General features: G+C 39.9%; 1 long non-coding RNA gene across 1 annotated transcript; it reads left to right on the top strand.

Annotated features, from left to right (window-relative positions):
• The first annotated feature begins 345 nt into the window (after positions 1-345).
• On the top strand, positions 346-20851 carry LOC107311131. The gene is made up of 3 exons (XR_004306809.1): positions 346-2231; positions 19600-19713; positions 20727-20851. It is a non-coding gene; the product is annotated as an uncharacterized LOC107311131 (long non-coding RNA).
• Positions 20852-22515: the final 1664 nt, after the last annotated feature.

Genomic DNA, 22515 nt, shown 5'->3' on the forward strand with positions numbered 1-22515 from the left:
TAGTACAGAACAAAAGAGATTTGCAAGGAGAGTGGTTAATCAAGTAAATTAAGAGCTGTCTGGGACACACAGCATAAGTGTGTCAAGGCAGAGAAGATCTGGTCCACAGGTGCTCCCTGCTCATTAAAACCAGCCTGATGGTCTGCAGTGAGCGCCAGCTTCCTGCAGTAGCACATCCATACTCGTTACCATTTCAGTTTGTAACTGGAAAGCACTTCAGAGGCTCCTTGTCTGAGCAGAGGGGACAATAAAAGGTACATGCTGAAACAAGAAGTGGTCAGGGACAGTCATCTTTTACTTTTGGTTTGATACCTTTGTCACTTGAGTGGGCTATTCCCTCCTGTTATTTCACAAGATTAACCTGATAACGTTGGTATTAATTATTGTAGGGAATATTTCTGCTGACTGAGGAACTGCTGTACTGCAGGCACTTGGGAGATGCAGCTGATTCAATGTATGGCTGCCAACTGGTGCTCTTTGGTGGAGCATGCTTCAGCTTCATTTCCAGACCAAAGTGGGCTGTTACAGATGGCCGTATGTGACAAAACTGCTTCCAGCTTTAGCATCTGTAATGGGCAATGGGTTGTCTACTTGAAGCTGAAAATGCTGATAGAAGTGCAATTGTGGCAGTACCTAAAAAAGCCTGTGGGTAGAAACAAAATTGTCAATGGCTAGTTTTGTGTGCTCATGCAAAAACTTGAAACAGAAGTGGTGAAGTGGGACTGTTTCAGAAAGATGTTAAAACTCAGCACATTAGCTTTGATTATGACATTAATGCTAAAGCCAAACCATGGTAACTTCTAATCCACTGTATCTAGAAGAGCTCTTGGAAGGACAGGATTATTACTTTCTGCTGTTTGAAGTGTGATCTGTGTGCAATCGTGGAAGTTGTGCTGGCAAATATAATGTTTAACTGGGGAATTAGTCAGGAATTTAGGATCTCTTCTGGCACAGTTCAGTTTAAGTAAGGCTAAGGACAGGTGTGATTTATATATGCTTGGGAAACAAGTGCTCATAAGGATTCACCTTGTAAGGATGGAGGAAATCAAGTAGACAAATGGATACACTTCCTTGAATGGCCATACTCAAAAGGCTTCCCTGACCCTCTCATTAGCAGCTAATCTTCTCTTCTTTAGGGTCTGGAAAGTGTTTAGAAGAGACATTGCTCTTTATCCCCTTTCTAAGCATCCCTTACCTTCTCTGCCTTTACTGCTTCTGAACTTGCCTTCTGCAGGGGTTCGTTCTGCTATGTCTATTGGCCTGCCATGACTGCATCTTTACTTTCTGTTAGTCATTTTCTTCTACTGCCTTGCCAGCAATCGTTCTCTAGGGACACAAGCACTTATACTCCCCTCACAAGGAGCTGAAATGTTGAATTCCATCACAACACCCAGATTATCAGGATATAAATATGTCCTTGGTATAAAGGGAGAAGAAAACCACAGAGGAGCAAAGTTGCACTTCAGAAAACTCACTCACACCTTTGCTATTTCAGTATGTAGTTAGAAAAAATGACAAAAGAAGATTTACAGTAACTGAAACATGAGTGGGAACCCATGAGGGAAATGGATGATCTGAGATCTCAGAGACAGCTTTACTTTGAGTCAAATAAGTCTCTCCTACTCCTGAGCCTGTGAAAGCTGCTTGAGGAGACACCGTTCAAACCATTCACCCATGATAGAAAAAGGGAAGACAGGTGCCTAATGAGTGCTAATATATAGTGCTTTATTTCCATGGTAACATTTATACCATCAGGCAAAGTCTTTTCAATGAAGCAAAATGGCCCTTCTGAAACAGAAGAGTGCATCAAAGATTAACTTCACCTAACTGTAAGCATTTATCCAAGCCACATCCTTTGGGAATTTTCTTGCCCAAAATTCCCTCAAAATTTAAAATGAGACACAGAGACCACTAGAGATGATTCAGGTCAACTAAGGTGTGGTTCACACCATGAAAACTGTACTGGGGCAATGGGCAGAGGAAGTGATCTCCAACTACAACATATCAGCTGGGACCCATTCCAGGTGTGTGGGTTCTATCTCCACCTGACATTTATTACTCATGCTCTGTGGAGTGAAGTTGTATCTTCACAGCAACAAGTTAGGTGTCAGTCTGGATGTGCTGCTTTTGTTTCTGAAAGAAAATGAAGATCGTAATAATTGCTTTGCATTTCTCTACAGGCATGGTCAGAGTAGGTGCCTGGTGAAGCTTAAGGACACTTGTTGGAAGAGGTAAGCCAGTATAATGAGGAGGTACAAATGTAGGCAGCAGTAACTAGAGAAAATAAGTAGTTCTCTGGAGTCTATCCTGTAGGTTTTTAGTTGTTTTTGAGTTGATGGAAATCTGCGTTGTCCTTCAAGACGGTATATGAATTTTCAGGTAAGTCTTATGTTTTTCTCTTGAAAAGGCTTTTGGAAATGTTATTGTGTTTATATTATTTTTGCAATCATGCTTAGATAGAGTGAAAAACTGAAGAGAGGACTTTGGTTTCCCAGAGGTACTGTGCTGTTGTGTTTAGTATTCCTCTGAGACTTCAGGTGACTTAAATGTGTCATAGGACCCTGCTACTATTTTTGGAGGCTTGTCACTGCAGCATGGGATGGAAATGGAGCTAAAAATATTTAAGAATATACACTACAGTCTCTCACTGTATGTGTTTCCACTGTGCTTCTGATTCTTTAAACATATGCATGTTCCTCTTAAAGTTTGGGTTACTATTGTGGAACAGGATCCCTCTTAGTGCTTTTACATAGGGGTATATGGCCATGTCATTGAAGACTCACTCTGTTAAAGGAACTCTGAAGCTTAGCATGGTGTTGTTGTAGAAGGCACTTACATGGCAGTTTTGTTGAACATGAGATTTTAAATTTGCAATCCTTCATGCATTCTCCAGCCTGTACTCCTGATATGGCTACCCAACTACATTTAAATGTAGGCTCTGAATAATAAAATACAAGTAGTTTGTGTAATGTATTGGTCAGATAGTATGAGATAAGGGAGCAAGAAGGAAACAGGGCTTAGAGTCCAGACAGCTTCCATTGCTTCTGCTCCTTCATCCCTCAGAGCTGAGACTTCTCTGACTTCTGTACAACCATGTGACTGAGAAAGCAATAGTCTGTACTTACCTGTGAGCTTAAGGGCCCTCCTATATTGCACCAGGAGTGTACAGAGAATCTGATGTGCAGCTAGGAGGATACATGGGCCAGACACAAATCTCAGTAGTAGCAGTGGAGGTTGGGGGGGAGAGGAAGTAACTCATTTTGCTATAAAGAAATTTTCTTACTTTCAGCCCAAAATATTGACTTCCTTTCTTCATTTTTCTCCCTCCACCCCCCTTTCTTTCCCTACACAATACAACTGTATAGCAAAGTAGTTCAACTCCCTCTCACAAGTAATGCATTCAGATTACAATTTTCCTAGAGAGGAAAGATGAAAATATACAGTGTGTCAAATCATATATTTTATCTGTCATCTAAACTGTACAGTTTTGTAATATCCTTTTATATTTTAAATTATCATGCATTTTAGATACTGTGCCACATATTTCAGACACCTGCTGTCTGTGATGTATTATGCTGGATTGACTCACGCTGTAACAACTTCTCAGTTATTTTTATCATCTTGTAAAGGGATAAGATCCTTTGGCCGTTACTTTCCTTGCCTGGTACTACCTGGTGGAAGTCATGGGAACAGACAAATGATCTTGTCCATAACCATGTGGCTAGAAAGAAAAACAGGAGATGATCTGAATCGGAAAACATCTGTGCATCTGAAACTGTGCTAGTTTGCCAGAGATCCCCCAAAACAGACCCCTTGCAGCTATTGTGCATTCTGTGTACAATAGTGCAGTTACATTCTCTTGGTCTGAGTCGGTGCAATTTGCTGGGAGCTTAATTTGGTCCATGGGACCTCTCTGTGGAAAGCGAAGTGCTGGACAGGGAGAGATGGCACCAAAAAACTCCAAGACTTGGACTGCATATGAAAACTTAGTCCACATGAGGCTAGCATGGTCTGATTTATATATATGGATTGCACTGAAATCATGTTCCTGTTGAGATGTTGATGGTGGAGGCTGTTAATTATGGTGAACGTATACCAAAATCAATTTGCAGTGTTTTAAGTCCATTCTGCAAAACTGGATGACATGTTACAGAGTAGAAGGCATAGGGAAACAGATGTGAAAAAAGATAGTTGACCTACCCAGTGAAAGTCTTAGAAGGGGCTATGTTGAGCTATGATTTAATGCAAGGTTATCCATGTTGTACTGTATGTAGGGCAGAACTCTCACACTTGGAGCAACACAGAAAGATGCATAGTAGTAGTACCTATGCCTTGCAGGGGTGCAACAGACAGAAAGTTTCTCATGTCGGTATCTGTTCATAGCCAGACAAATGACAACGCTGGTCTGGCCTTTTGCATATTCATTAAGTCTCTTGCTAACTTGAAATATTCACGTCTTTTAAGATTAATTGCCACAGGGAGATGTATAGTGCCTCAGAAAAAGTAAATAGCATTTTGGTCCTTTCTCTAAGCAAATCTGAAATGCTTCTAACATTCTAAAACTTAAATTGAGTTTTCTTTGGTTTTGAAGAAAGTTTCTTCTTCATTTCATCCACTCTGAAATGTCAAGAAGAAAATCCAAGGTTAAGTATTTCTGACACATGAAACTTCAAGAGGTACCCAGAATCTGCAGAAAGAACAAACTGCTGCAACTTTTCTGGCCATTCTACCATGTCAAAAAAAAAAACCCAAAAATCAAAGCTACAGCCTTGGGCTACTTCATAGACCCCAATTATAACTCTTTTATTCTTGTCCACCTCTGATTTAAACCTGGAGATAAAAATATCTGGATCTGGTTTACTGTTTTATAAGACCATATAACACCTTGCTGGGTAGGTTTTAGCCATGGAGATAATAAAAACTCTGTATTTCCATTTTGAACTTTCAGAGAAAAGTGATAGCGGAAGGGGATGAGTGGATTCAGTGGGCCACAGCAGCATAGCCCTGGAGATTAGACACCAGTGATGCTGACAGTGCAAGCACAGCTCAAAGGATAACAGGATGTTACAGCTCCAGTGAATCTGTTTCAGTGTCTCAGGCAAATCTTGACTGTGCTTTGAGATACTTTGTAGTGGAATAAACAATTTTTCTAGGAAAGACCAAGTCACTTAGTAGCTTCATGTGACTGTGTGGCAGATGTTAATGGCCTTTAACATGCATTCAGCTTACCTGGACTATTAGAAAATTCTCTCTTCATGTCTTTATTGGTCATCTTGCACACCAGGATGAGTGCTGGATCCCATCCTCTCTTGTCTAAAATTGAGGAAAAACTTTTTCCTCTCAAGTGGAATTTTGCAGACAGCTGCACTGCTTCTTAGTAATCTTTAAGTTCATTTTAGGGTATTATTCACCCAGCCGAAAAATGAAAATTCAAATTGGAAGTGTTTAGTTGATTTCTAAATATGTGCCTGGAGGAGGTTCTCCATTTAGTGGAATCTGCCAGAAAGTAAAATAACAACTCAAAGACTCCTATATAGTCTTTGTGGGCAGGTGGGCTTTAGATAGAATTAAGATTAAACTGCAGAACCTAATGTAATGATGCTTTTTATTATATCCAAAGTATTTTTTTTTTCAACCAGCTTCAGAATTTTACTTTCAAGGAAAATATATCTTAGTTTAAAATTAAAGTAGATTAAGTGTGTTTGGGGAATAGGTACCAGAGCACATCTACTATTCTAATGTAAAATATTTCATGCTATTTAGGCTGGCAAAATAAAGGAACATGTAAATATCTCTATTGAGTCACATATTTAAGCTATATAATGCACAAAGGAAGAAAAAAATTGCTTGAGAAGGCAAATTCCTGCTATAAAAAAACAAAGGCAATAGCTTGTCAGTAGCACTAGGAAAGGGTTAGGGTAGCAGAATCTGTTGGCTCTTTTGCAGATTTCCTCTTGTAATATCAGACATTAAGTTTTACTGACTGTCTTGCATGAAAAAGGATGCCTTATGATGATCACTACCTCAATAAACTTTATAACTGATGTTTGTAATACTTCAAAATGAGCATGTCACTATGATCACTCTGTACCAGGACTGGTAGTGTTCTAAGGAAGGTATAATAAAATAGTATTTGTGTTATTCATCCATTGAGCTCTGAGAGAGTGATGTCAAGCAGAAATGAAGAGTGGGGAAAAAGCTCTCATGCACTCCTGAGTGATAACTGATGCCAATATGTGGGGTAACCTGTGCTCAGCTCCTTTGTCACTACTGCACTGTGAGTCCATGCACCCTGACCTGTGCTGCCTGGCTGCTGAGGGGATTGACTCTGGGCAGCAATGGGCAGGGTGTGGGGAGATGGCACTCTGTCAGGATGACTAAGATTTGTGGGGTGGGAAAATGGGCCTGTGCTGTTTGCAGAATCCCTGGTCTGATTTTTTCCTAAAGTGACATTTTCCAATATAGTTCTGTTTTGGGATACAGTATGATCAGATGATTTTGTTATTATTTTTTACAAGCACATTTTGAAACTTATTAAATGAGTAGCCATGGGAAATTAGCTTGTTTTTGTGTTTCAGCATGAGCTGAGGCAAGATATCAATTTGATGACTGGGTTATGCCTCTATTGATTTTATATTCCAAATATAAGTGCTGAACTTTAGGGCAAGATATAGTTCACAGAAGATGAAATAAAGTGACAGTGAGTACCCTTGTCTTCATGATTATAATGCAGACCTTAGAAGCAATCATCCCTTAATTCTGAGTCTGAACTCGTATACCTTTGTGTATCTGAGTAATTGGGCTTATAAGTTTGGATCTACGACAGCTTATTGCTTATATGGGCTGTAACAAGAAAAAAAAAGAAAATATTGCTGTTCTGAAGTAATTGACTAATTTCTGCTTTAAGGTTTTGAGAATATTTAAGTAGTATCTTCTCACCTAGGTAACAAAATAAGGCATTGAAATCATTAAGGCCTTCTAATATACGAAGGGGGAACGTGTACAACTTTCAGAGGCAACATAGCACATTGAACTCTAATATTATGATGAAAGGAAACAAAAGCTTCAGTTTTTGGCCTGGCTATTCTGTTGAGGGTGAGGGCACAGTCCATGGCTTGACTGTAAGGCATTAACCTAAAGCCCAAACTGCCCATCATCTTGAGGGGAGGGTAACACTGCCAGGTTTGGTCTTCTGTTCATTAACCTTAATTTAGTGCAGGCTTGATATAAGATATCCTTATCTAGCCCACAACAGTGTTCTCTCAGTACAGATGCTATCACTGCTCAAATTCACCTTTGATTGCCAAATTCCAGCTAGTACACGCAGGCTCTCTCATTCACTCAGCCCTGACTCTAATTTTTGGCTTGGGCTGAGACTAAGATGCCCCACCACAAAGATCCAATAGCACCCCTAAGCTTATTTTTTCACTTAGTCCTAACCCTAATTTTTGGATCTCACTGGAATTACATCTCCTTCTGTGGCCCGCTTGTCCAAATTTCTTTCGTCATCTTTTGTTGCTGTAACTTTCCTATAGTTGCCCACTCCATTAACTGAACATGAAATAATGTTGAAATTCTGTGTTTAAAATAGTTACTATCCTCATGGGCTGTTTTCCTGTCCCTTATTTGGTGAGACAAAACTCATCTAAAATCCAGTTTGCTTCACTGACATGAGAAGCCCAGTCTGCTGACTCAAAGTGGAGAATTGCTGTGCAGAGAGGAGTGCTAAATATGAATCACAAAACGTCACTTGGCTTTGTTGCATGGTACTGGCCAATATCTGTTTGCCTGAGAAATTGAGGAAGAAGGCAGCTGTGTTTTGCCTTTATGCCTTACCCATTTTTCTCAAAAGCAAGGAACAAGCTGTGTGCTCTGCAGGGATTTCACTGCATGAATTCAGCCTCCATCTGTTCAGTGATGCCAGCTCTCTAAGGCTTCTGCTGTGGAAGCATAAGAAAAGCTGACTCTGAAACGTCATTGTGGTCACTCGCTTCAGTAAGTGCCACCCATACGTGCAAAAGCAATAATGTTAGTCCCTAATTCTCCAAGAAGTATTTCTCTGTGAATAAAAAGAAAAAGTTGACCATTAGAGCTGAAATCTGGAGATAAATTATTTCAGCTTTCCTACAGACTCTGTGTTTTACTCATTCACTCTTTCAGCACCCCTGGTTTCGACTTTTGCCATTTGTCAGCAAATGTGCCCAGCAACAGCACTCAAAATAAATGTATAGCCATACTTCTCACATGGCTGTCTGTCACCAAGGAAGATGCTTGCAGGGCCTTTGGTATTTTGTCCTGATCTGTTCTTGTTACCATAAGCATTAAATGATGTCAGACCAGCAAATTTCCCAATTTTCACAAATTCTAGAAAGATTTAAAGAAGACTGTTCTATCAGCTTTTTCTGGTGCAATTGATGTGACAATGTCATGTTGTATTTAAAAATAAATAAATAAAGTTAAAAAAAAAAAAAAAAAAGCAGTTTGAAAAGCCTTAGTAACAAAACCTTTCCAAATAGCAATTAAGAAAGAAAAAATAAATAAATAAAAAATCATGAGCTAGTGGTTTCTACGCTGACAAATGCTATCCAAGGGCTATTGACTATCTGATTAGAATGAAATGGAGCTGAAATGCAATTGATTCAGGAATAAACAATGCATCTACTTAGGGTGATGGCCACAGAAAGCATAAGTGGTGAATGAGTCCTGAGTCAATTTGTCAGGGGTTTCTACAGCAGTTGCTCATATATATTCAGTATCTTCTCTCAGAATACATCTTCTCTCAGTTCTGTACAAAAAAAGTAGCTTCCTATTCAATCTTTCTGAAATTGAAAAAGGTCTTGTATATATGGTAGAAATTTTTTTTTTGATCCAGCAAGTGCACTACTTAGAGCAGGGAAAACAGCATTAGACTTAAAGCTAATTTGCTCATTTTCTCTTTACTTCTTGGACTATTGGCAAAGGTGGTATTTTCTTGCTCTGTGAATGTTTGGTGTACTTATGCTCCCTTAATCTTCCTGTCTTCCTTGTAAACATTCTGAAAGAATGAAGTGAATTTAAGGGTCCGTGCTAGACATTTCTTTGCTGCTCATAGGTTTTTTTTTCTGTGTGTAAGATAATTTTTCCTGGACTATCAGCATAAGAGAGCAGCATTCTCTTCCCTGTCTCTTATTGCTATGGATGTGGCTTCACACAATGTGTAAGAAGGTGGTATAGGTGTATTACACTTTGTTTAGCAGCAACAGATCAAACTGTCCAATATCTCAAGCTACAGTTGGATAGTTAAATATGATGGATATCTTTTGGTGAGGCATTTCTTTGGTTTACATGGCCACTTGTATACTTATTTTTAAATTGATGGATATTCTTATCTACTGACCCATAAGCTCCCAGGCTTAGTTTGTACTAATGACTGACAAGTTTTGCAATTCATCAAGAATGAAGAACATTCTGCATTTTGTGAAGAGTTCTATAAGCAATCTGTATTAATCTCAACCCAGCCTATATTCTTCTGAAAGAATGGGGAAAAGATTATAAACACAATTTTTCCAGTAGTCTAAAGAGGACTCTGTACTACCCTTGTTAACCATTTCTTCCAGGAAAACAAACAATACAAAAAATCCCAAAATGAAAACAAAAAAATTGCTTTTTACCTTGTATGCTTTGACCTGCTGGATTATTGATTGTGTGACCTATATATGAATTCTAATAACAATTCCAAAATCTAGATTTATTTCTTGGAAAAAAAGTATTAAAAAATCAAGTGGAGTTTTGATAAAACACTTTAGAAAATTGAGTCATAATAGCTAAGAGTTTTCTGGTGGGTAACAAAGCAAATATAAGGTATCTACTGTAGCTAAAAAAGAAGTAAGAACTTGGTATTACTACCTTTTGCGGTATTCAGGAGGTTAAGATAAATTTAGGGGGCAATCTGTACAGTAGAAGTTTATTTTAATCTGACACAGAAATGCATACAAATGTTTAACAGCAACTGCCAAAGTAAATCAGATTCAAACAAAAAATAGAGCTTTGTAGGTTTCTGTTTTGTTTTGCTTTTGCAGAGTTCCATTATCCACTAAAAGAATTTATGTGGTTTTCTCATGTAAGCAGTATTGCATAAATTCTTCCATGAAAAGCTTCTAATAGATATGTAATTCAACCGCCTGCCCTAAAATATCATAACTAGATGAAATTTTAAAGCTTACGTAAGCCAGCCTCTAGATTCATAAGGTGTGTTTTTCAGCCTATAAGTCTGGGCTTGTTACAGTCAGAAAGATTAGCACAGTAGGAAGGCAATACAGGAGTGGAATGGCAAAGGTACAAACAGGAAAGGAATGTATACCCATCTCCAAGGACCTAGGTTCAAAGGAATCATGAAATCATAGAATCACTCAGGTTGGAAAAGACCTTAAAGATCATCAAGTCCAACCACGACCTAACCATAGTACCCTACCTAAGAACCCTCTGCTAAATCATGTCCCTGAGCACCACGTCCAAATAGTTTTTAAACACATCCGGGGATGGTGACTCAACCACCTCCTGGGGAGCCTATTCCAGTGCTTAACAACCCTTTCTGTAAAGAAGTGTTTCCTGGTATCCAACCTAAACTTACCCTGGCACAACTTTAGGCCATTTCCCCTTGACCTATCTCCTGTCACCAGTGAAAAGAGACCAACCCTGCTGTAAGCACCTTTCAGATATTGGAAGAGAGCAATAAGGTTTCCCCTCAGCCTCCTTTTCCCCAGACTAAACAGTCCCAGATCCTTCAATTGCTCCTTGTAGGGCATATTCTCCAAGCCCTTCACAAGCCCTGTTGCCCTTCTTTGGACACCAGCTCTAACACCTCAATGTTCTTTCTGTACTGAGGTGCCCAAAACTGAACACAGTACTCAAGGTGAGTCCTCACCAATGCAGAGTACAGGGGCAGGAAGACTTCCTTAATCCTGCTCACCGCTCCATTGCTGACACAAACTAGGATGCTATTGGCCTTCTGGGCACACTACTGACTCATGTTCAGCCAGCTGTCCATCAGTACACCAAGGTCCCTTTCCATCAAGCAGCTTTCCAGTCACTCTTCCCTAAGCCCGTAGAGTTGCCTGAGGTTGTTGTGACCAAATGCAGGACCAACACTTGGCCCTACTGAAACTCATACAGTCAAATCTGGCCCATTGATCCAGCCTATCCAGGTCCCTCTGTAGTGCCTTTTATCCTTCCAACTTGGTGTCATCTGCAAACTTAGCAAGGGTGCACCCAGTCCTCCAGTCAAGATTGTTTTTAAGACGTTAAATAGAATCAGCCCTAGTACTGAGCCCTGGGGGACACCACTCATGACCAGCAGGAATTACCTAACAGAGCTTTGTTGCTGAGCCAAAATCCAGTAATTACTAAAGAGGTCTTTGCTTGCGATGCAGAAATACATTTAAGGTTTTTTCATAAAGAGGTCATTAAAGTGAGTGTTAAGATGGACGTTGGGCCTCTTCTGTTTATGGAAATGAATGAAAATAAGCTCTTTTATTTTTAACAAGAATAACTTCTGGTATCAGGCTACCAGACAGAGTCTTCTTAAGTATTATTCTTTCTGAACAGCTTTACTGGATGCAAATGAAAGAAAAAGGAGGTTTTCCAAATCAAGGGGAAAAAGGATCACTTTCAAATCCTGCGCGTTTTAATGTTTCTATTTTGCTTGTTTTTCATTTATGCTTGATAATATCAGAAAAGGGTTTCTGTAACATGGTTGCTATGGTAAAAGCAGGTCTGTGTCCCATCACAGAATCCTTGAACCATAATTAACTGTTTGATGTTCTTGGAGCAGAGGAAGAGGCAAATAGCACGTTAACGCCTTCAGCACCTACAGCTCTTCATACTAATTGTGCCAGACAGAGATTTTTCCCTTTAATTAGGAAGATTTAGCACTGTTCCTTTGTAGCCAGGTAGATACCGATGATGCTTTTCAGGCTGTCTTGCTGAATTTATAAATTCATATGTTTGATGGCCAGAAAAAGATCTATCTAGTACATTTAATATGGGTTAAACAGTTGAAATGAAGAAAGATGAGTTAATTAATTCTTGAATTACATATTTCCCCCAGAAAGATATCTAAATCTATTTTTAAAATTGCAAATATTAAAGAATTCAATGCAAACAAACAAAAAGAAAACAGATACTGCTTGTTTACTTTAGCACAAGAGTTAAAGCAGAGTGTTTGTTTGTACAGTTTCTGCTGGTTGGTCTTTTCAGGCCTTTGCTGCGTGGAGTTTTCTCTCCATGCTTTCTGGCTGCTTTTCCATATGCAAACCTACATGGGATAACAGTACAGTGAGAGCAGTCTGGGAATTTGTTGCAGTGGATGGCTTTCCACTATGCAAAAAGAGATGGTCTCTGCCCTTGGACGCGTATACATCAGGGACAGTAATCAATCTTAGTGAACAAAATAAATCACTGGTGTCAGCTGCAGTGCCAGGATGCTGACAGCTGATTTTGTTGGTGGTGTTTTGTTGTTGTGTTTGGCTGTTTTGTTGTTGTTGCTGTTTCTAATATATGTATTTAATTTATTTAAGAAAAACAGACTAATGATCTAAGTAGAATAATTTATGCCAGATTTTCAGGTGGTGTAGATCAGCATATCACCATTAATTGTAACGTAGTGATGTGAATTTTAGTTAGCTAAAGAATTTACCTCTCTCCTGTTTGAGGAGGTAATGCTTTCTGAAAATATAAGATTAAATTTTCTTGAAAGTACTTCATTTAACATTAGCGTAAATTTGCAGGGAAAACAATCTGGGTACCCATGGATGACCCAGAATTTTACCTGAATTTAGTTCTCTGATATTAAATAAATGATTCTCTGATCTTATACCCAAATTTATTTGTTTTAGGTATGTATCTTTCTTATCTTACACATTTATCCACCTCTGAGCAGAACACTGATTGTCTTGAATTGCATAAAAATTGCATCATCCACAAATAACATCTTGCTTCACGTTCCATCCTTTGAAATGAAACTATTTTTTTATTGTTGTAGTCTCTAAAACAGGTCTTTGAATTTCTTCTCTGATTGTAGATTTTATCTTTCTGTATTACTCCACCAGCTTTATTGGTTTTTTGCACAGCTTTATTCTACTCCTATCTGTGGAACTTTGTTTCAAGTATGTTGAATGAACTTCACTCTAGATGTTTACTTTTGCATTTGATTAGAAATTAATACTGCAGAAGTGTTTTTTTTTTTCCTACTGCTTAACTGAAAACCGTATTCAAGAGCCTGCATCTGAAGGATCAGCTGAAATTAGGCTGTATTTGCCAAAGTATGAAGAACTACATCAGAAAGAAAGGGGAATGAGGGGCGTAATACAAATCCTATAAGGAAAAGGGGGAAACAGAGCAGAGAAGGGCAGCATGATTACCAAACACAGGTGAAATATGGTAGGACAAGAATTTTAGTTTGCTGAGTACTTTTTCTTCTGAGTGGGCGCTCAAAAAGAGTTGTGAGTCTGACCTGTTCTGGTCCCAGGATCCATTTGCCTGGAGAGCTGTATTGATGGTTTCACACAGGGGCAAGCCTAAAGGCAGAAAAATATTATCTTCCAGCCACTATTAGCCACTGGGTAGTAAAACTTGCTCCAAGTATGGTGAGACTGTGATTATGACTGCCACCTGATGATGTTTAAGAGTGAAGGAAACATGCTGAAAATTCTTAATATACCTATTTAAAAGTATTCCATGGCATCTTTTGTATCTTGAGAAGTGCTTAAGTGCTAAACTTAAGGATTGTCCAGACTGTTTCACTGCCCTGGTAGTTCTGGTTGGTGCCAACTTGCAGTCTCCAAGACAACATCCAGTTAGGATTTTTGGAGATGGGCTGTGACAAATAGTGTTTCAACACTATGGACAGATTTAGATCATTCCACTTTTCCATGGTTCTCCAGCCCTGTCCCAGAAGGCTCTCTGCCTTTGAACTCCTGCATATTGTGATGCTTTGTGCCATCACCTGGCATGTAAAATGTATCTCCTGATTTTCTGTTAGAAGAAATATTCTTAAACTGTCATCATCTGGTTAACTGCAACACCGATTTTTCTGCATTTCAAGCACTTGAGGAGCTCTGCTGAGAGGGACCTGGGCGTCCTGGTGGACGACAGATTGACCATGAGGCATCAGTGTGCCCTTGTAGCCAAAAAAGCCAATGCCATTACTGGGGTGTTATTTAAAAGAGTGTGTTCCAGCAGGTCGAAGGGAGTGATCCTCCCCCTCTACGGTCTGCCCTGGTGGGCCTGCATCTGGACATTATTGTGTCCAGTTCTGGGCTCCCCAGTACAAAAAAAGACAGGGATTCTCTTGGAAAGAGTCCAAGCGGAGGCCACTAAGATGGTAGAGGGCCTGCAGCATCTCCCCTATGAGGGAAGGACTTAGGGAACTGGCGTCTGTTGTGCCTTGAGAAGATAAGGCTGAAGGGGACTTGATCCAGGTTTATAGAATACCTGATGGTGTGGAACCATAGTGGTGGTCTGGACGCTTTTCAGTTATGCATGGGTTGGCACTAGAGGTAATGGATGAAATGACAGCATAAGAAGTTCTGCAATGATGTGCGAGAACTTCTTTACAGTGAGGGTTGACGAGCCTGACAGGCTGCCCAGGTAGTGGTGGAGTCTCCTTCTCTGGAGATATTCAAAGACCCTCCTGGACGGCCTACCTGTGCGACATTTGGTGTAGGGAGCCTGCTTGTAGGTAGGGGGTTGGACTAGATTATCTCTGGAGGTCCCTCCCAACCCCTACAATTCTGTGATTCTGTGACTTTGAACTAAAATAAAAGGAAATTGAACAATTATTGTATTAGAGCCTCACAGCACCGGGTAGGACGCATTGGAGTCCCAAGGTCAAGCGCCATGAAGCGTGGACACATGTGCACATCTGCTCTATGTTATTTGGCCTCAGGACAAAAGCAGTGTTTCTTGGTTTTTATTCATTCATTTGTTTATTTATTTATAGGCATAATCACTGTCTTAAATTCTGGGCCTAACATGGAAGTACAAGAGGAAGGTTAATTTCCTATTCTTCTGATAGTATTGTATGAGGACTAGATCGTACTGATGTTTTTACTGTTGATTATTCTTGCCTTTGTACAGATGTGCTTAGGTACATGTCCATGTTATTGCCAGCTGCAAGCAGCTCCAGTCAGATGTACCTCTGAGTCCAAGCTAGGCAGTAAGGCAGGATCCTGCCAAAAAGTCTGTAGTAATAAGTATCTGCTGATGGCATGACTGCAAACATCTCTCTTGCAGTTCTACTAGAAGACCAAGGCTGATCTAGCAGTGTAGAAAGGAAAGATCCAGAGGAAAAGTTAAAGGAAAGAAATCCAAAAGGAAAAAAAAAAAAAAAAAAAAGAAAGAAAGAAAGAAGAGAAGAAAAGAGTGAAAAAGAGGAAGGAAAGGGAAAGGAAAGGAAAGGAAAGGAAAGGAAAGGAAAGGAAAGGAAAGGAAAGGAAAGGAAAGGAAAGGAAAGGAAAGGAAAGGAAAGGAAAGGAAATTCCTTCACTTGGCAGAGAAAAAGAGGCTTTGATTTTTTTTTCCTTCCATCTGAAGCAGAGTGTATGTTCTTAGTACCCTTGCACAATACACCCAGTTATGCAAGAGAATAAAGGATTCTGGGAGGAAAATGATTTCTGGATGAGTATGAAGAAGCCTACATTGAAGAAATAACAGTTGCAGCATTACTATCCATGCTGCTGACCATTCACATTGGTGAGGGATTTTTTAGCTCACACTGGTAAATGAACAGAAGGACCATCTCATTAGGCTTGGACCTACAGAAGAGTTAAAGAATGTCATTAAATCACTAAGAAGGAGGAAAGAACTTTAGAACAAAGGCCTGAGAGCAGATGGGGGTTTTGTAAAGAAAAGACAACAAAAGACATAAAGAAAATTTGCTTGGTACTAAAATACCAGCGCAGCATTGCAGGGGAAAGCTAAATAAGAGCTGAGAAATTGTTGGCCACAAGATGGCAAACAGTTACAGTTTCGTGGATCTCAGCTGGTTGAGGATCCCCTAGCATACACACTGCTTCCCTTCTCAACCTACTTAATGGATTTTTCCAGAGACAGTTCCCATAGGGAAATTAGGATAATGTTAATGAGGCAAAGCTCACTGAAGGGCCCAATACATGAGGCAGTATCAAGCAAAAAAAGTCCAAAGGCGAGGAATCTGATGGAGGTACTGAGATTGCATTCAGAGGGCTGCTGATTGCTTCCTCAGCATCCAGCACAGCACAGTAAGCAGTCGTTGTGCTGCTGGATGAGTCAATTGAGGTATGGGTTTTGGCTAAAGGAACTTTTTGCTTGAAAACTGACCATTAGCTCTTCTGGCCAGAAAGGTTCCCTTCAACTTGCAGTTTGTGTTGATTTGCAGCAAAACACCATCTGCTGCCCAGAGCAGTACTGCGGCTGAAGGCTTCTCTCACCTCAATCTGAAGAAGTGGAATTGCTCAGCTATACCTTGCAGTCCCTTCAGTACTGTATCTGCATGAGGTGCAGAAGCCAGTTCACCACTAGCTTATGAAGAACCTGATGTGCAGTAGTGAGCTCTGTGTTTACTCACAGCAGGTAGCAACAAATTTACTGTTATGTTGAGATATGTGTTAAAATACATTCAAAGGAAGTGAAATGAGCTCTTCTCCCTTTGCTGTGGAAACCTTTTTAGAAAGGCTTAAAATATTTCATGACAAATGTAGCCTGGCATGAGGTGTGATTCATAGTGAGGATTAAATAACTTACTTTTATGTTCAGTAATAATAATATTAATAAAAAGGCTTGTTCTAATTTGTTATTCCTAGGTATAGAGCACAGCTGCACTTTCAGATCTCCAGCATACGACTCTGCCTCAAATAAACTCACCACTTGCCCTGTTGCTTTGTCTGTCCATTAAACTAGGCATTAGCAATCACATCCAGTCCAGATTGCACTGCACAGAATTAGAATGGATGCTCCTTGCTGCCACCACCAGCAACTATTCTTTCTGTTCTAGAATTCCTTCTTTTCTATAATACTTGTCAAGTGAGATATTAAGTTTGCTACTCAGCCAAGAAACCACCTCCACCTATGCTGATCAAGCAGCTGTCTAGCTTGGGGGGATGAAGCAGTTTTTATGTTTGTTTCCTTCAGTTCTGAGGTTTACTGTCCAGGGACCAGCAGCAGCCAGCATTTGTCCCACTGGTATAGATCATGCTTCAAAACAGGCTTTAGAAGGATCCTCGGTCTCTGAATGAAAGGGTAGGGTAAGACTCTGACAAAATAGAAGGGAGAAGGGAAATGAGCCAGCTTGGGGATTCTCCAGAGCAGCTGCCTCACCACTGGATTATTAGCACAAATCCCCTGAGCATCTTCTCAGGTCAGGAGGGCTTTTTTTGCTTCCAAATACTGAGAAAGAGCCTATGAAGCAAAGAAACCAAACCCTGCTGCTCAGATTATTAAAAGCAGTTAAATGAATTATGACCACTTCTGCTGGCAAACCTCTTTCCCCCAGACCAGCGTGGTGGGGGTGGTGGTGTCTGCCTCGGAAGGAATGATCAATTTGCAAACAAAGGCTAGTTTTCTCTGCTGCAGTTGGAGGATGTTAAAACTACACTGCTGAAAATAGGGCTTGAGTGCAACAGGAGAGGCAGGATGTCAATAGCATTACAGTAATGGTGAGACAATGCAGAAAGCAAGGCTTTTTGTCTAACAAAGTGTAGTTCCCTACAAGAAGTTGGAGGCTCTGAAATAAGCATGGTATGAGATTGCCTTTGCTGTCAATTTATTAACTCCATGTAGCTTGTTGGAGACCTTAAGTGTTCCTTGCTAAACAGAATTTACACTTTAATGTATATTACTGAAATATATAACTTACATTTAGACAGCATTTTTCATCTTGAAAGGACCCTAAGCTCTTTGCTGATTGTGCATAATGGAATCGCTCAGCCACCAATGACGTATAGTCATCTCTGGGGCATAATGAAGCAAGTAAACTTGCGGAGAGAGAAAAAATATCTTCTGTTGGAAGACCATGGGAATTAAGGGAGCTAGAAGGTAATTACCCAAAACAGAAGATGTTTGCACACAGAGCTGCTTTAACTGTTTGGTAAAATTGTGCTGTTTCTGTGGCACAAAAGGAGCAGAGAGCAGCTTTTAAGCTAATGGTGTTGGGAACTGGTAGCCCCTGGGAGATGCTTCCTTCTACCCCTCGATTTGGCAGACAGCATCTTTTTGAACAGGAGAAAAACAGTGGCAAATGCATCACTGTAATCCTCATCTGGTAGGAGGTTTCACCTTCCTAATCCTGCAGACCAAAGCCTACAGCCCCTCTGGGCTTTGTTGACATGAGTGTGCAGCAGCCAGCCAAAATGCCTGCTATTAGGAGGGAGGAAGAGTGCAAAACCTCTCCTCAGTGCAGGCAGGTAGGTTTCTGCAGCAAGGCTGTGACCCCATCCAGAGAATTCCCTGCTGCCTGTGGAGATTGGTGTGACTGCTTTTGGCCTCTTCATGCAGGCCAAAAGTCAGAGAAAATGGCTTTTGGAGGCTCCCTGAGGCCTCCAGCTCAGGACTGAAACACATTATGCAGCAGAGTGCTTTGCCATCTACTGTGCTAAATTCAGCCCCTTAAAATGAGTTTGGTAATGCAAGATGTGACCTTAAGTGTGTGAGGGCAAGACTGAACAAGGCTGCCATCTATGATATTCTGAACCCTGGAAATGACCCCCATGGTGGACCATATTACACATATATGTGTCCTTGACATAAGGTATAGTTTACAGTGACAGTTAGATTGCCTTGGGCGTAACTGATTCTCTGCAGCTCTCCTATTCCTACAGCCCAAACATCACCAGCCCCACTGTGTTACACATTTCAGAAGAACTGAGAGGGCAGAAAGCAGGGACAGGGGTTCATCCTCTTGTATTAGAAGTACATTGTCCTTGGGTTTGAGAGACAGACAATGAGAGTCTGATACTAATCTTTGGCAACAGGATTTGCATATTTTGAGGAAAACAGGAGCAGTCTAAAAGAACAGGATTTCTATTATTTTGAATCTTCGCTATTGCTACAGAATCAAATGCTATCTCATATATATATATATATATATATATATATATATATATATATAATGGTAATGTGCTATTTTTTCTTGTCAATTGTACTCATTTTACAACTAAATTTTGCCCACTTCCTTTACATAGTTTTTGATATGTCAAAAGAAACATGCGCTACTTCTTTCTGAAGAAATCAAAATATTTGATTTTTGTTTTGACAGTTTAAAATTTTTAAAATTAAATTTCCTGGCATTTGTATTAAGAATTGCATTACCATCCTCCTCTGTGTTTAAACTGAAATGTTTAAATAATCTCCAGAAGAAATAAATAAATCAAAACATTGATTTGGTTCAACCTAAAATGAGCAGTTTTTCAGTCCAGTAAAAAAATAGTTATGTTTCTTGGAAAGAAATTTTTGACATTTTGAGACTTACAGAAAACAGTAAAGAGCAGGAATCTGCACAACCATAGTTACATCTGCACTATGAAGCCTCACGTTACATGGAATAAAAATCAGTGAGTAGAAGAAAATTTCACATCCCTCCCTGCTCAGTTCTCTTACAGAGCCTGTGTTGACTCGGTACTTAATTGGGACAGGCTATCTCATGACTGACAGAAAGCTGCTAATTCTCATTTTACTCCCAGAAATGCAACATGCTGAAATAAGGTGAGGAAATTTTTATTCTGGCTAAAAGCATAAATTAGTTATCATTTGATCACTGCAGATGTCATCTTCAGCGTTTTGTTTTGCTGTGGTTACATGCCATATTTTGGCATTATCTCCTGCTGCTACTAGCATTCTCTAACATCTTCAACTGCTGACAGTACTTCTTTCAGAAGCAGGGTGCTTTGAAATCTGTAGAACTACAGATGGAACACGTAGTTCAGGGGTACACAGCTCCTAAATGAGGAAAGAATATGAATTTATAATTATGCCTCATTGTTATTTTAGATGTAGAATTAAAAAAAAAAAAAAGTCCCCTGAAATGACATTGATTCTGCTTCACCCCAAGATGGAACTGGAACAGGACCACACACACTGGTCCATTCCAGTTTTAAGGATACACAGAATGAGATTTCCATCCCTCTCCCTGCAAACTGAGTCCAACACAGACATTTTAAGGGACTTCTTGTGTAGTAGGAGATCTCAAGTCCTATAGGTGAATTATGATCAGGAGTTATTGCCAGTTACCACCGTGAAACATGCACAGGCATGTAAGTTGAGAGTTGATTTCCCTTTTTTTTTTTGTTGCCGTACATTCAAAGCACTTGCAGCAATTCCTGCTTCTTTCAGCACTTCACAGAAGCACTTCCTTTTCCCATTTCCCACTGCCCTCTGTCACTGTGCAGCAATGCCATGTGCTGAAGCACCACCAGAGTGGGTCCCCAAGGCAGTGTTGGGAGAGAGGAAAAGACTGTTTACAACCACTACCAATCCTCTAAGTAGCTTTTATCACCACAGCTAATAAAATGTTATCATGGGCAAAAGAAAGTATAACGAGGCTCCAGGCCTGCACACTAACTCTATTTTCAGATCTTTATTTCCTTTGTATTCTTCTAAATGCCTTGAAAAGGGGAACTGAACAGCTTTTTGTATGAGCAAATAAACCAAATGTTCTGAGATTCCTGCTTGTGCAGCTGCAAGGAAATCACTGAACGCCATTTTTCCATTCTCTGCAGGTCAGACAAGCTCCATGTTGGCTGAGTCTTGGGCATTTCAGTGTCAGAATTCTGGCTCATGTTAAGGTAATGATGCTATTTGAATATGAGGTCCAATATGAGGTTGTAACTTCACATTACTTTGTGGACACATGGAAAGCACAACTAAGTTCTGATACAGTGTTCTGACACTTGTCAGAATTTCAGGCATTTCAGCAGGTTTTTTTCCATCCATGCACTAAATGAAGAGGTCATCTAATGAGATTCTTTCTTGTGGGAGTACTATAGAACAGTTTAGGTTGGAAGGATCTTTAAAGCTCAGTTCCAACACTTTTGTTGTGTGCAAGGCTGAAACCCACCAGCTCAGAGCCCCATCCAGCCTGGCCTTGAGCACCTCCAGAGACAGGGGACCCACAGCTTCTCTGGGCAGCCTATGCTGGTGGCTCACTACCTTTGAATAAAGAATTTAAGATCAGTGTCCTGACTCTGCCCCTTGACAGGCTGTTATGAAGCTTACCAGGATATGGTTGCTACTGCCCAGACTGCCTCCAGTCTTAATCTCCTTAGTGATCTCCACACTGGTGAGCATCAGGTCCAGTAACATTCAACTCATGATAGTCAATGTAAGACCTGCACCAGAAAGTTATCCTCAGTGGTCTTCAGGAACGTCCTTGATTGTTTGCAGCTTGCTGTGTTGTTCTGACTAGTTGTCATGACTAGAAGAAGTCAAGAAACAGCATTAGTTATTTGTTCTCTTCAAATCATACTGTGTCTATATGTGAAATTTATTAGGTATTTTAGAAACCCTCACCTTGACTTGATATAAATGTGAAAGTATGGTCAGCAGAGGATCTTCAGCTAATAAGGGCTGGAAAAATGGCTAGACTGAGCATGTTTAAACACTTGGTTAAATCCAGCTCCTCATGAGAAGTGACCCATAATTTCAAAAGTAGATTTGAATTTTACATACCCCAAAGCATGTGTTCAAGGTGTGGGTAAGCAATTCTTTGTTATGTGACAAGGCAAATCACTTGGAAAGTGCGGATCTCTCTTTTGCAGTCAGTGGTAGTTTGTCCTTGCTCTATCCTTCACACTTTCTGCCTCTTTTCTCAGAAATTATCTAAGCTGCTGTAGATCCAATTTGATTAGTAAGGAGAAGGCCAGATTTGTGATGTGTTAGACCAGATGATATGTTACATAACATAACATAACAGAACAGAAGAAGCACGAACAGTTTGGGCAGATATAAGAAGTGATTCAGAATCATTCCCCCCCCCTTTTTTTTAATTATTAATATTGTTTTCTAATGTATGGATAATAGTTTGGATTCAGTATCAGTTACCTCCTTTTATGTTAGACTTCTGGCTAGAACCACCCTGCTTCCCACTACATTCCTGTTGTTGGCTGCAAATATAGAAGCTTTCATTGTATCAAGTCACCTGCAGTGTGGGCATGCATACTGCAACAACAGTGGTTAGGGGACACTTTGAGATTCTGGTGAGTAGTAAGAATGATAATTAGAGAATTTGTTTGATAAGCAAAAAACTTGGGTAATTTTCTACAAATACAGAAATCTGGAAATTTTCACTAATTTTTATTTTTATTATTTTTTTAAATTTACTTGAATTTAGAATGTTGGATCGACACAGTCCAGCTTAGCTGCATAAATAACATTTTTCACACATATTGCACAACAGAGTTTTAAGGAGCACCTTACTGTGCTCACATGCACTACATTTGGTCTCCATAAATGTTCAGCAGGTGTCAGTGAATGTCAGTTCCTCTTTGCTCAATGTAACCCAGGCTGGCA

Source organism: Coturnix japonica, chromosome 3 (genome assembly GCF_001577835.2).
Source record: "Coturnix japonica isolate 7356 chromosome 3, Coturnix japonica 2.1, whole genome shotgun sequence".
Classification (NCBI taxonomy): Eukaryota; Metazoa; Chordata; class Aves; order Galliformes; family Phasianidae; genus Coturnix; species Coturnix japonica.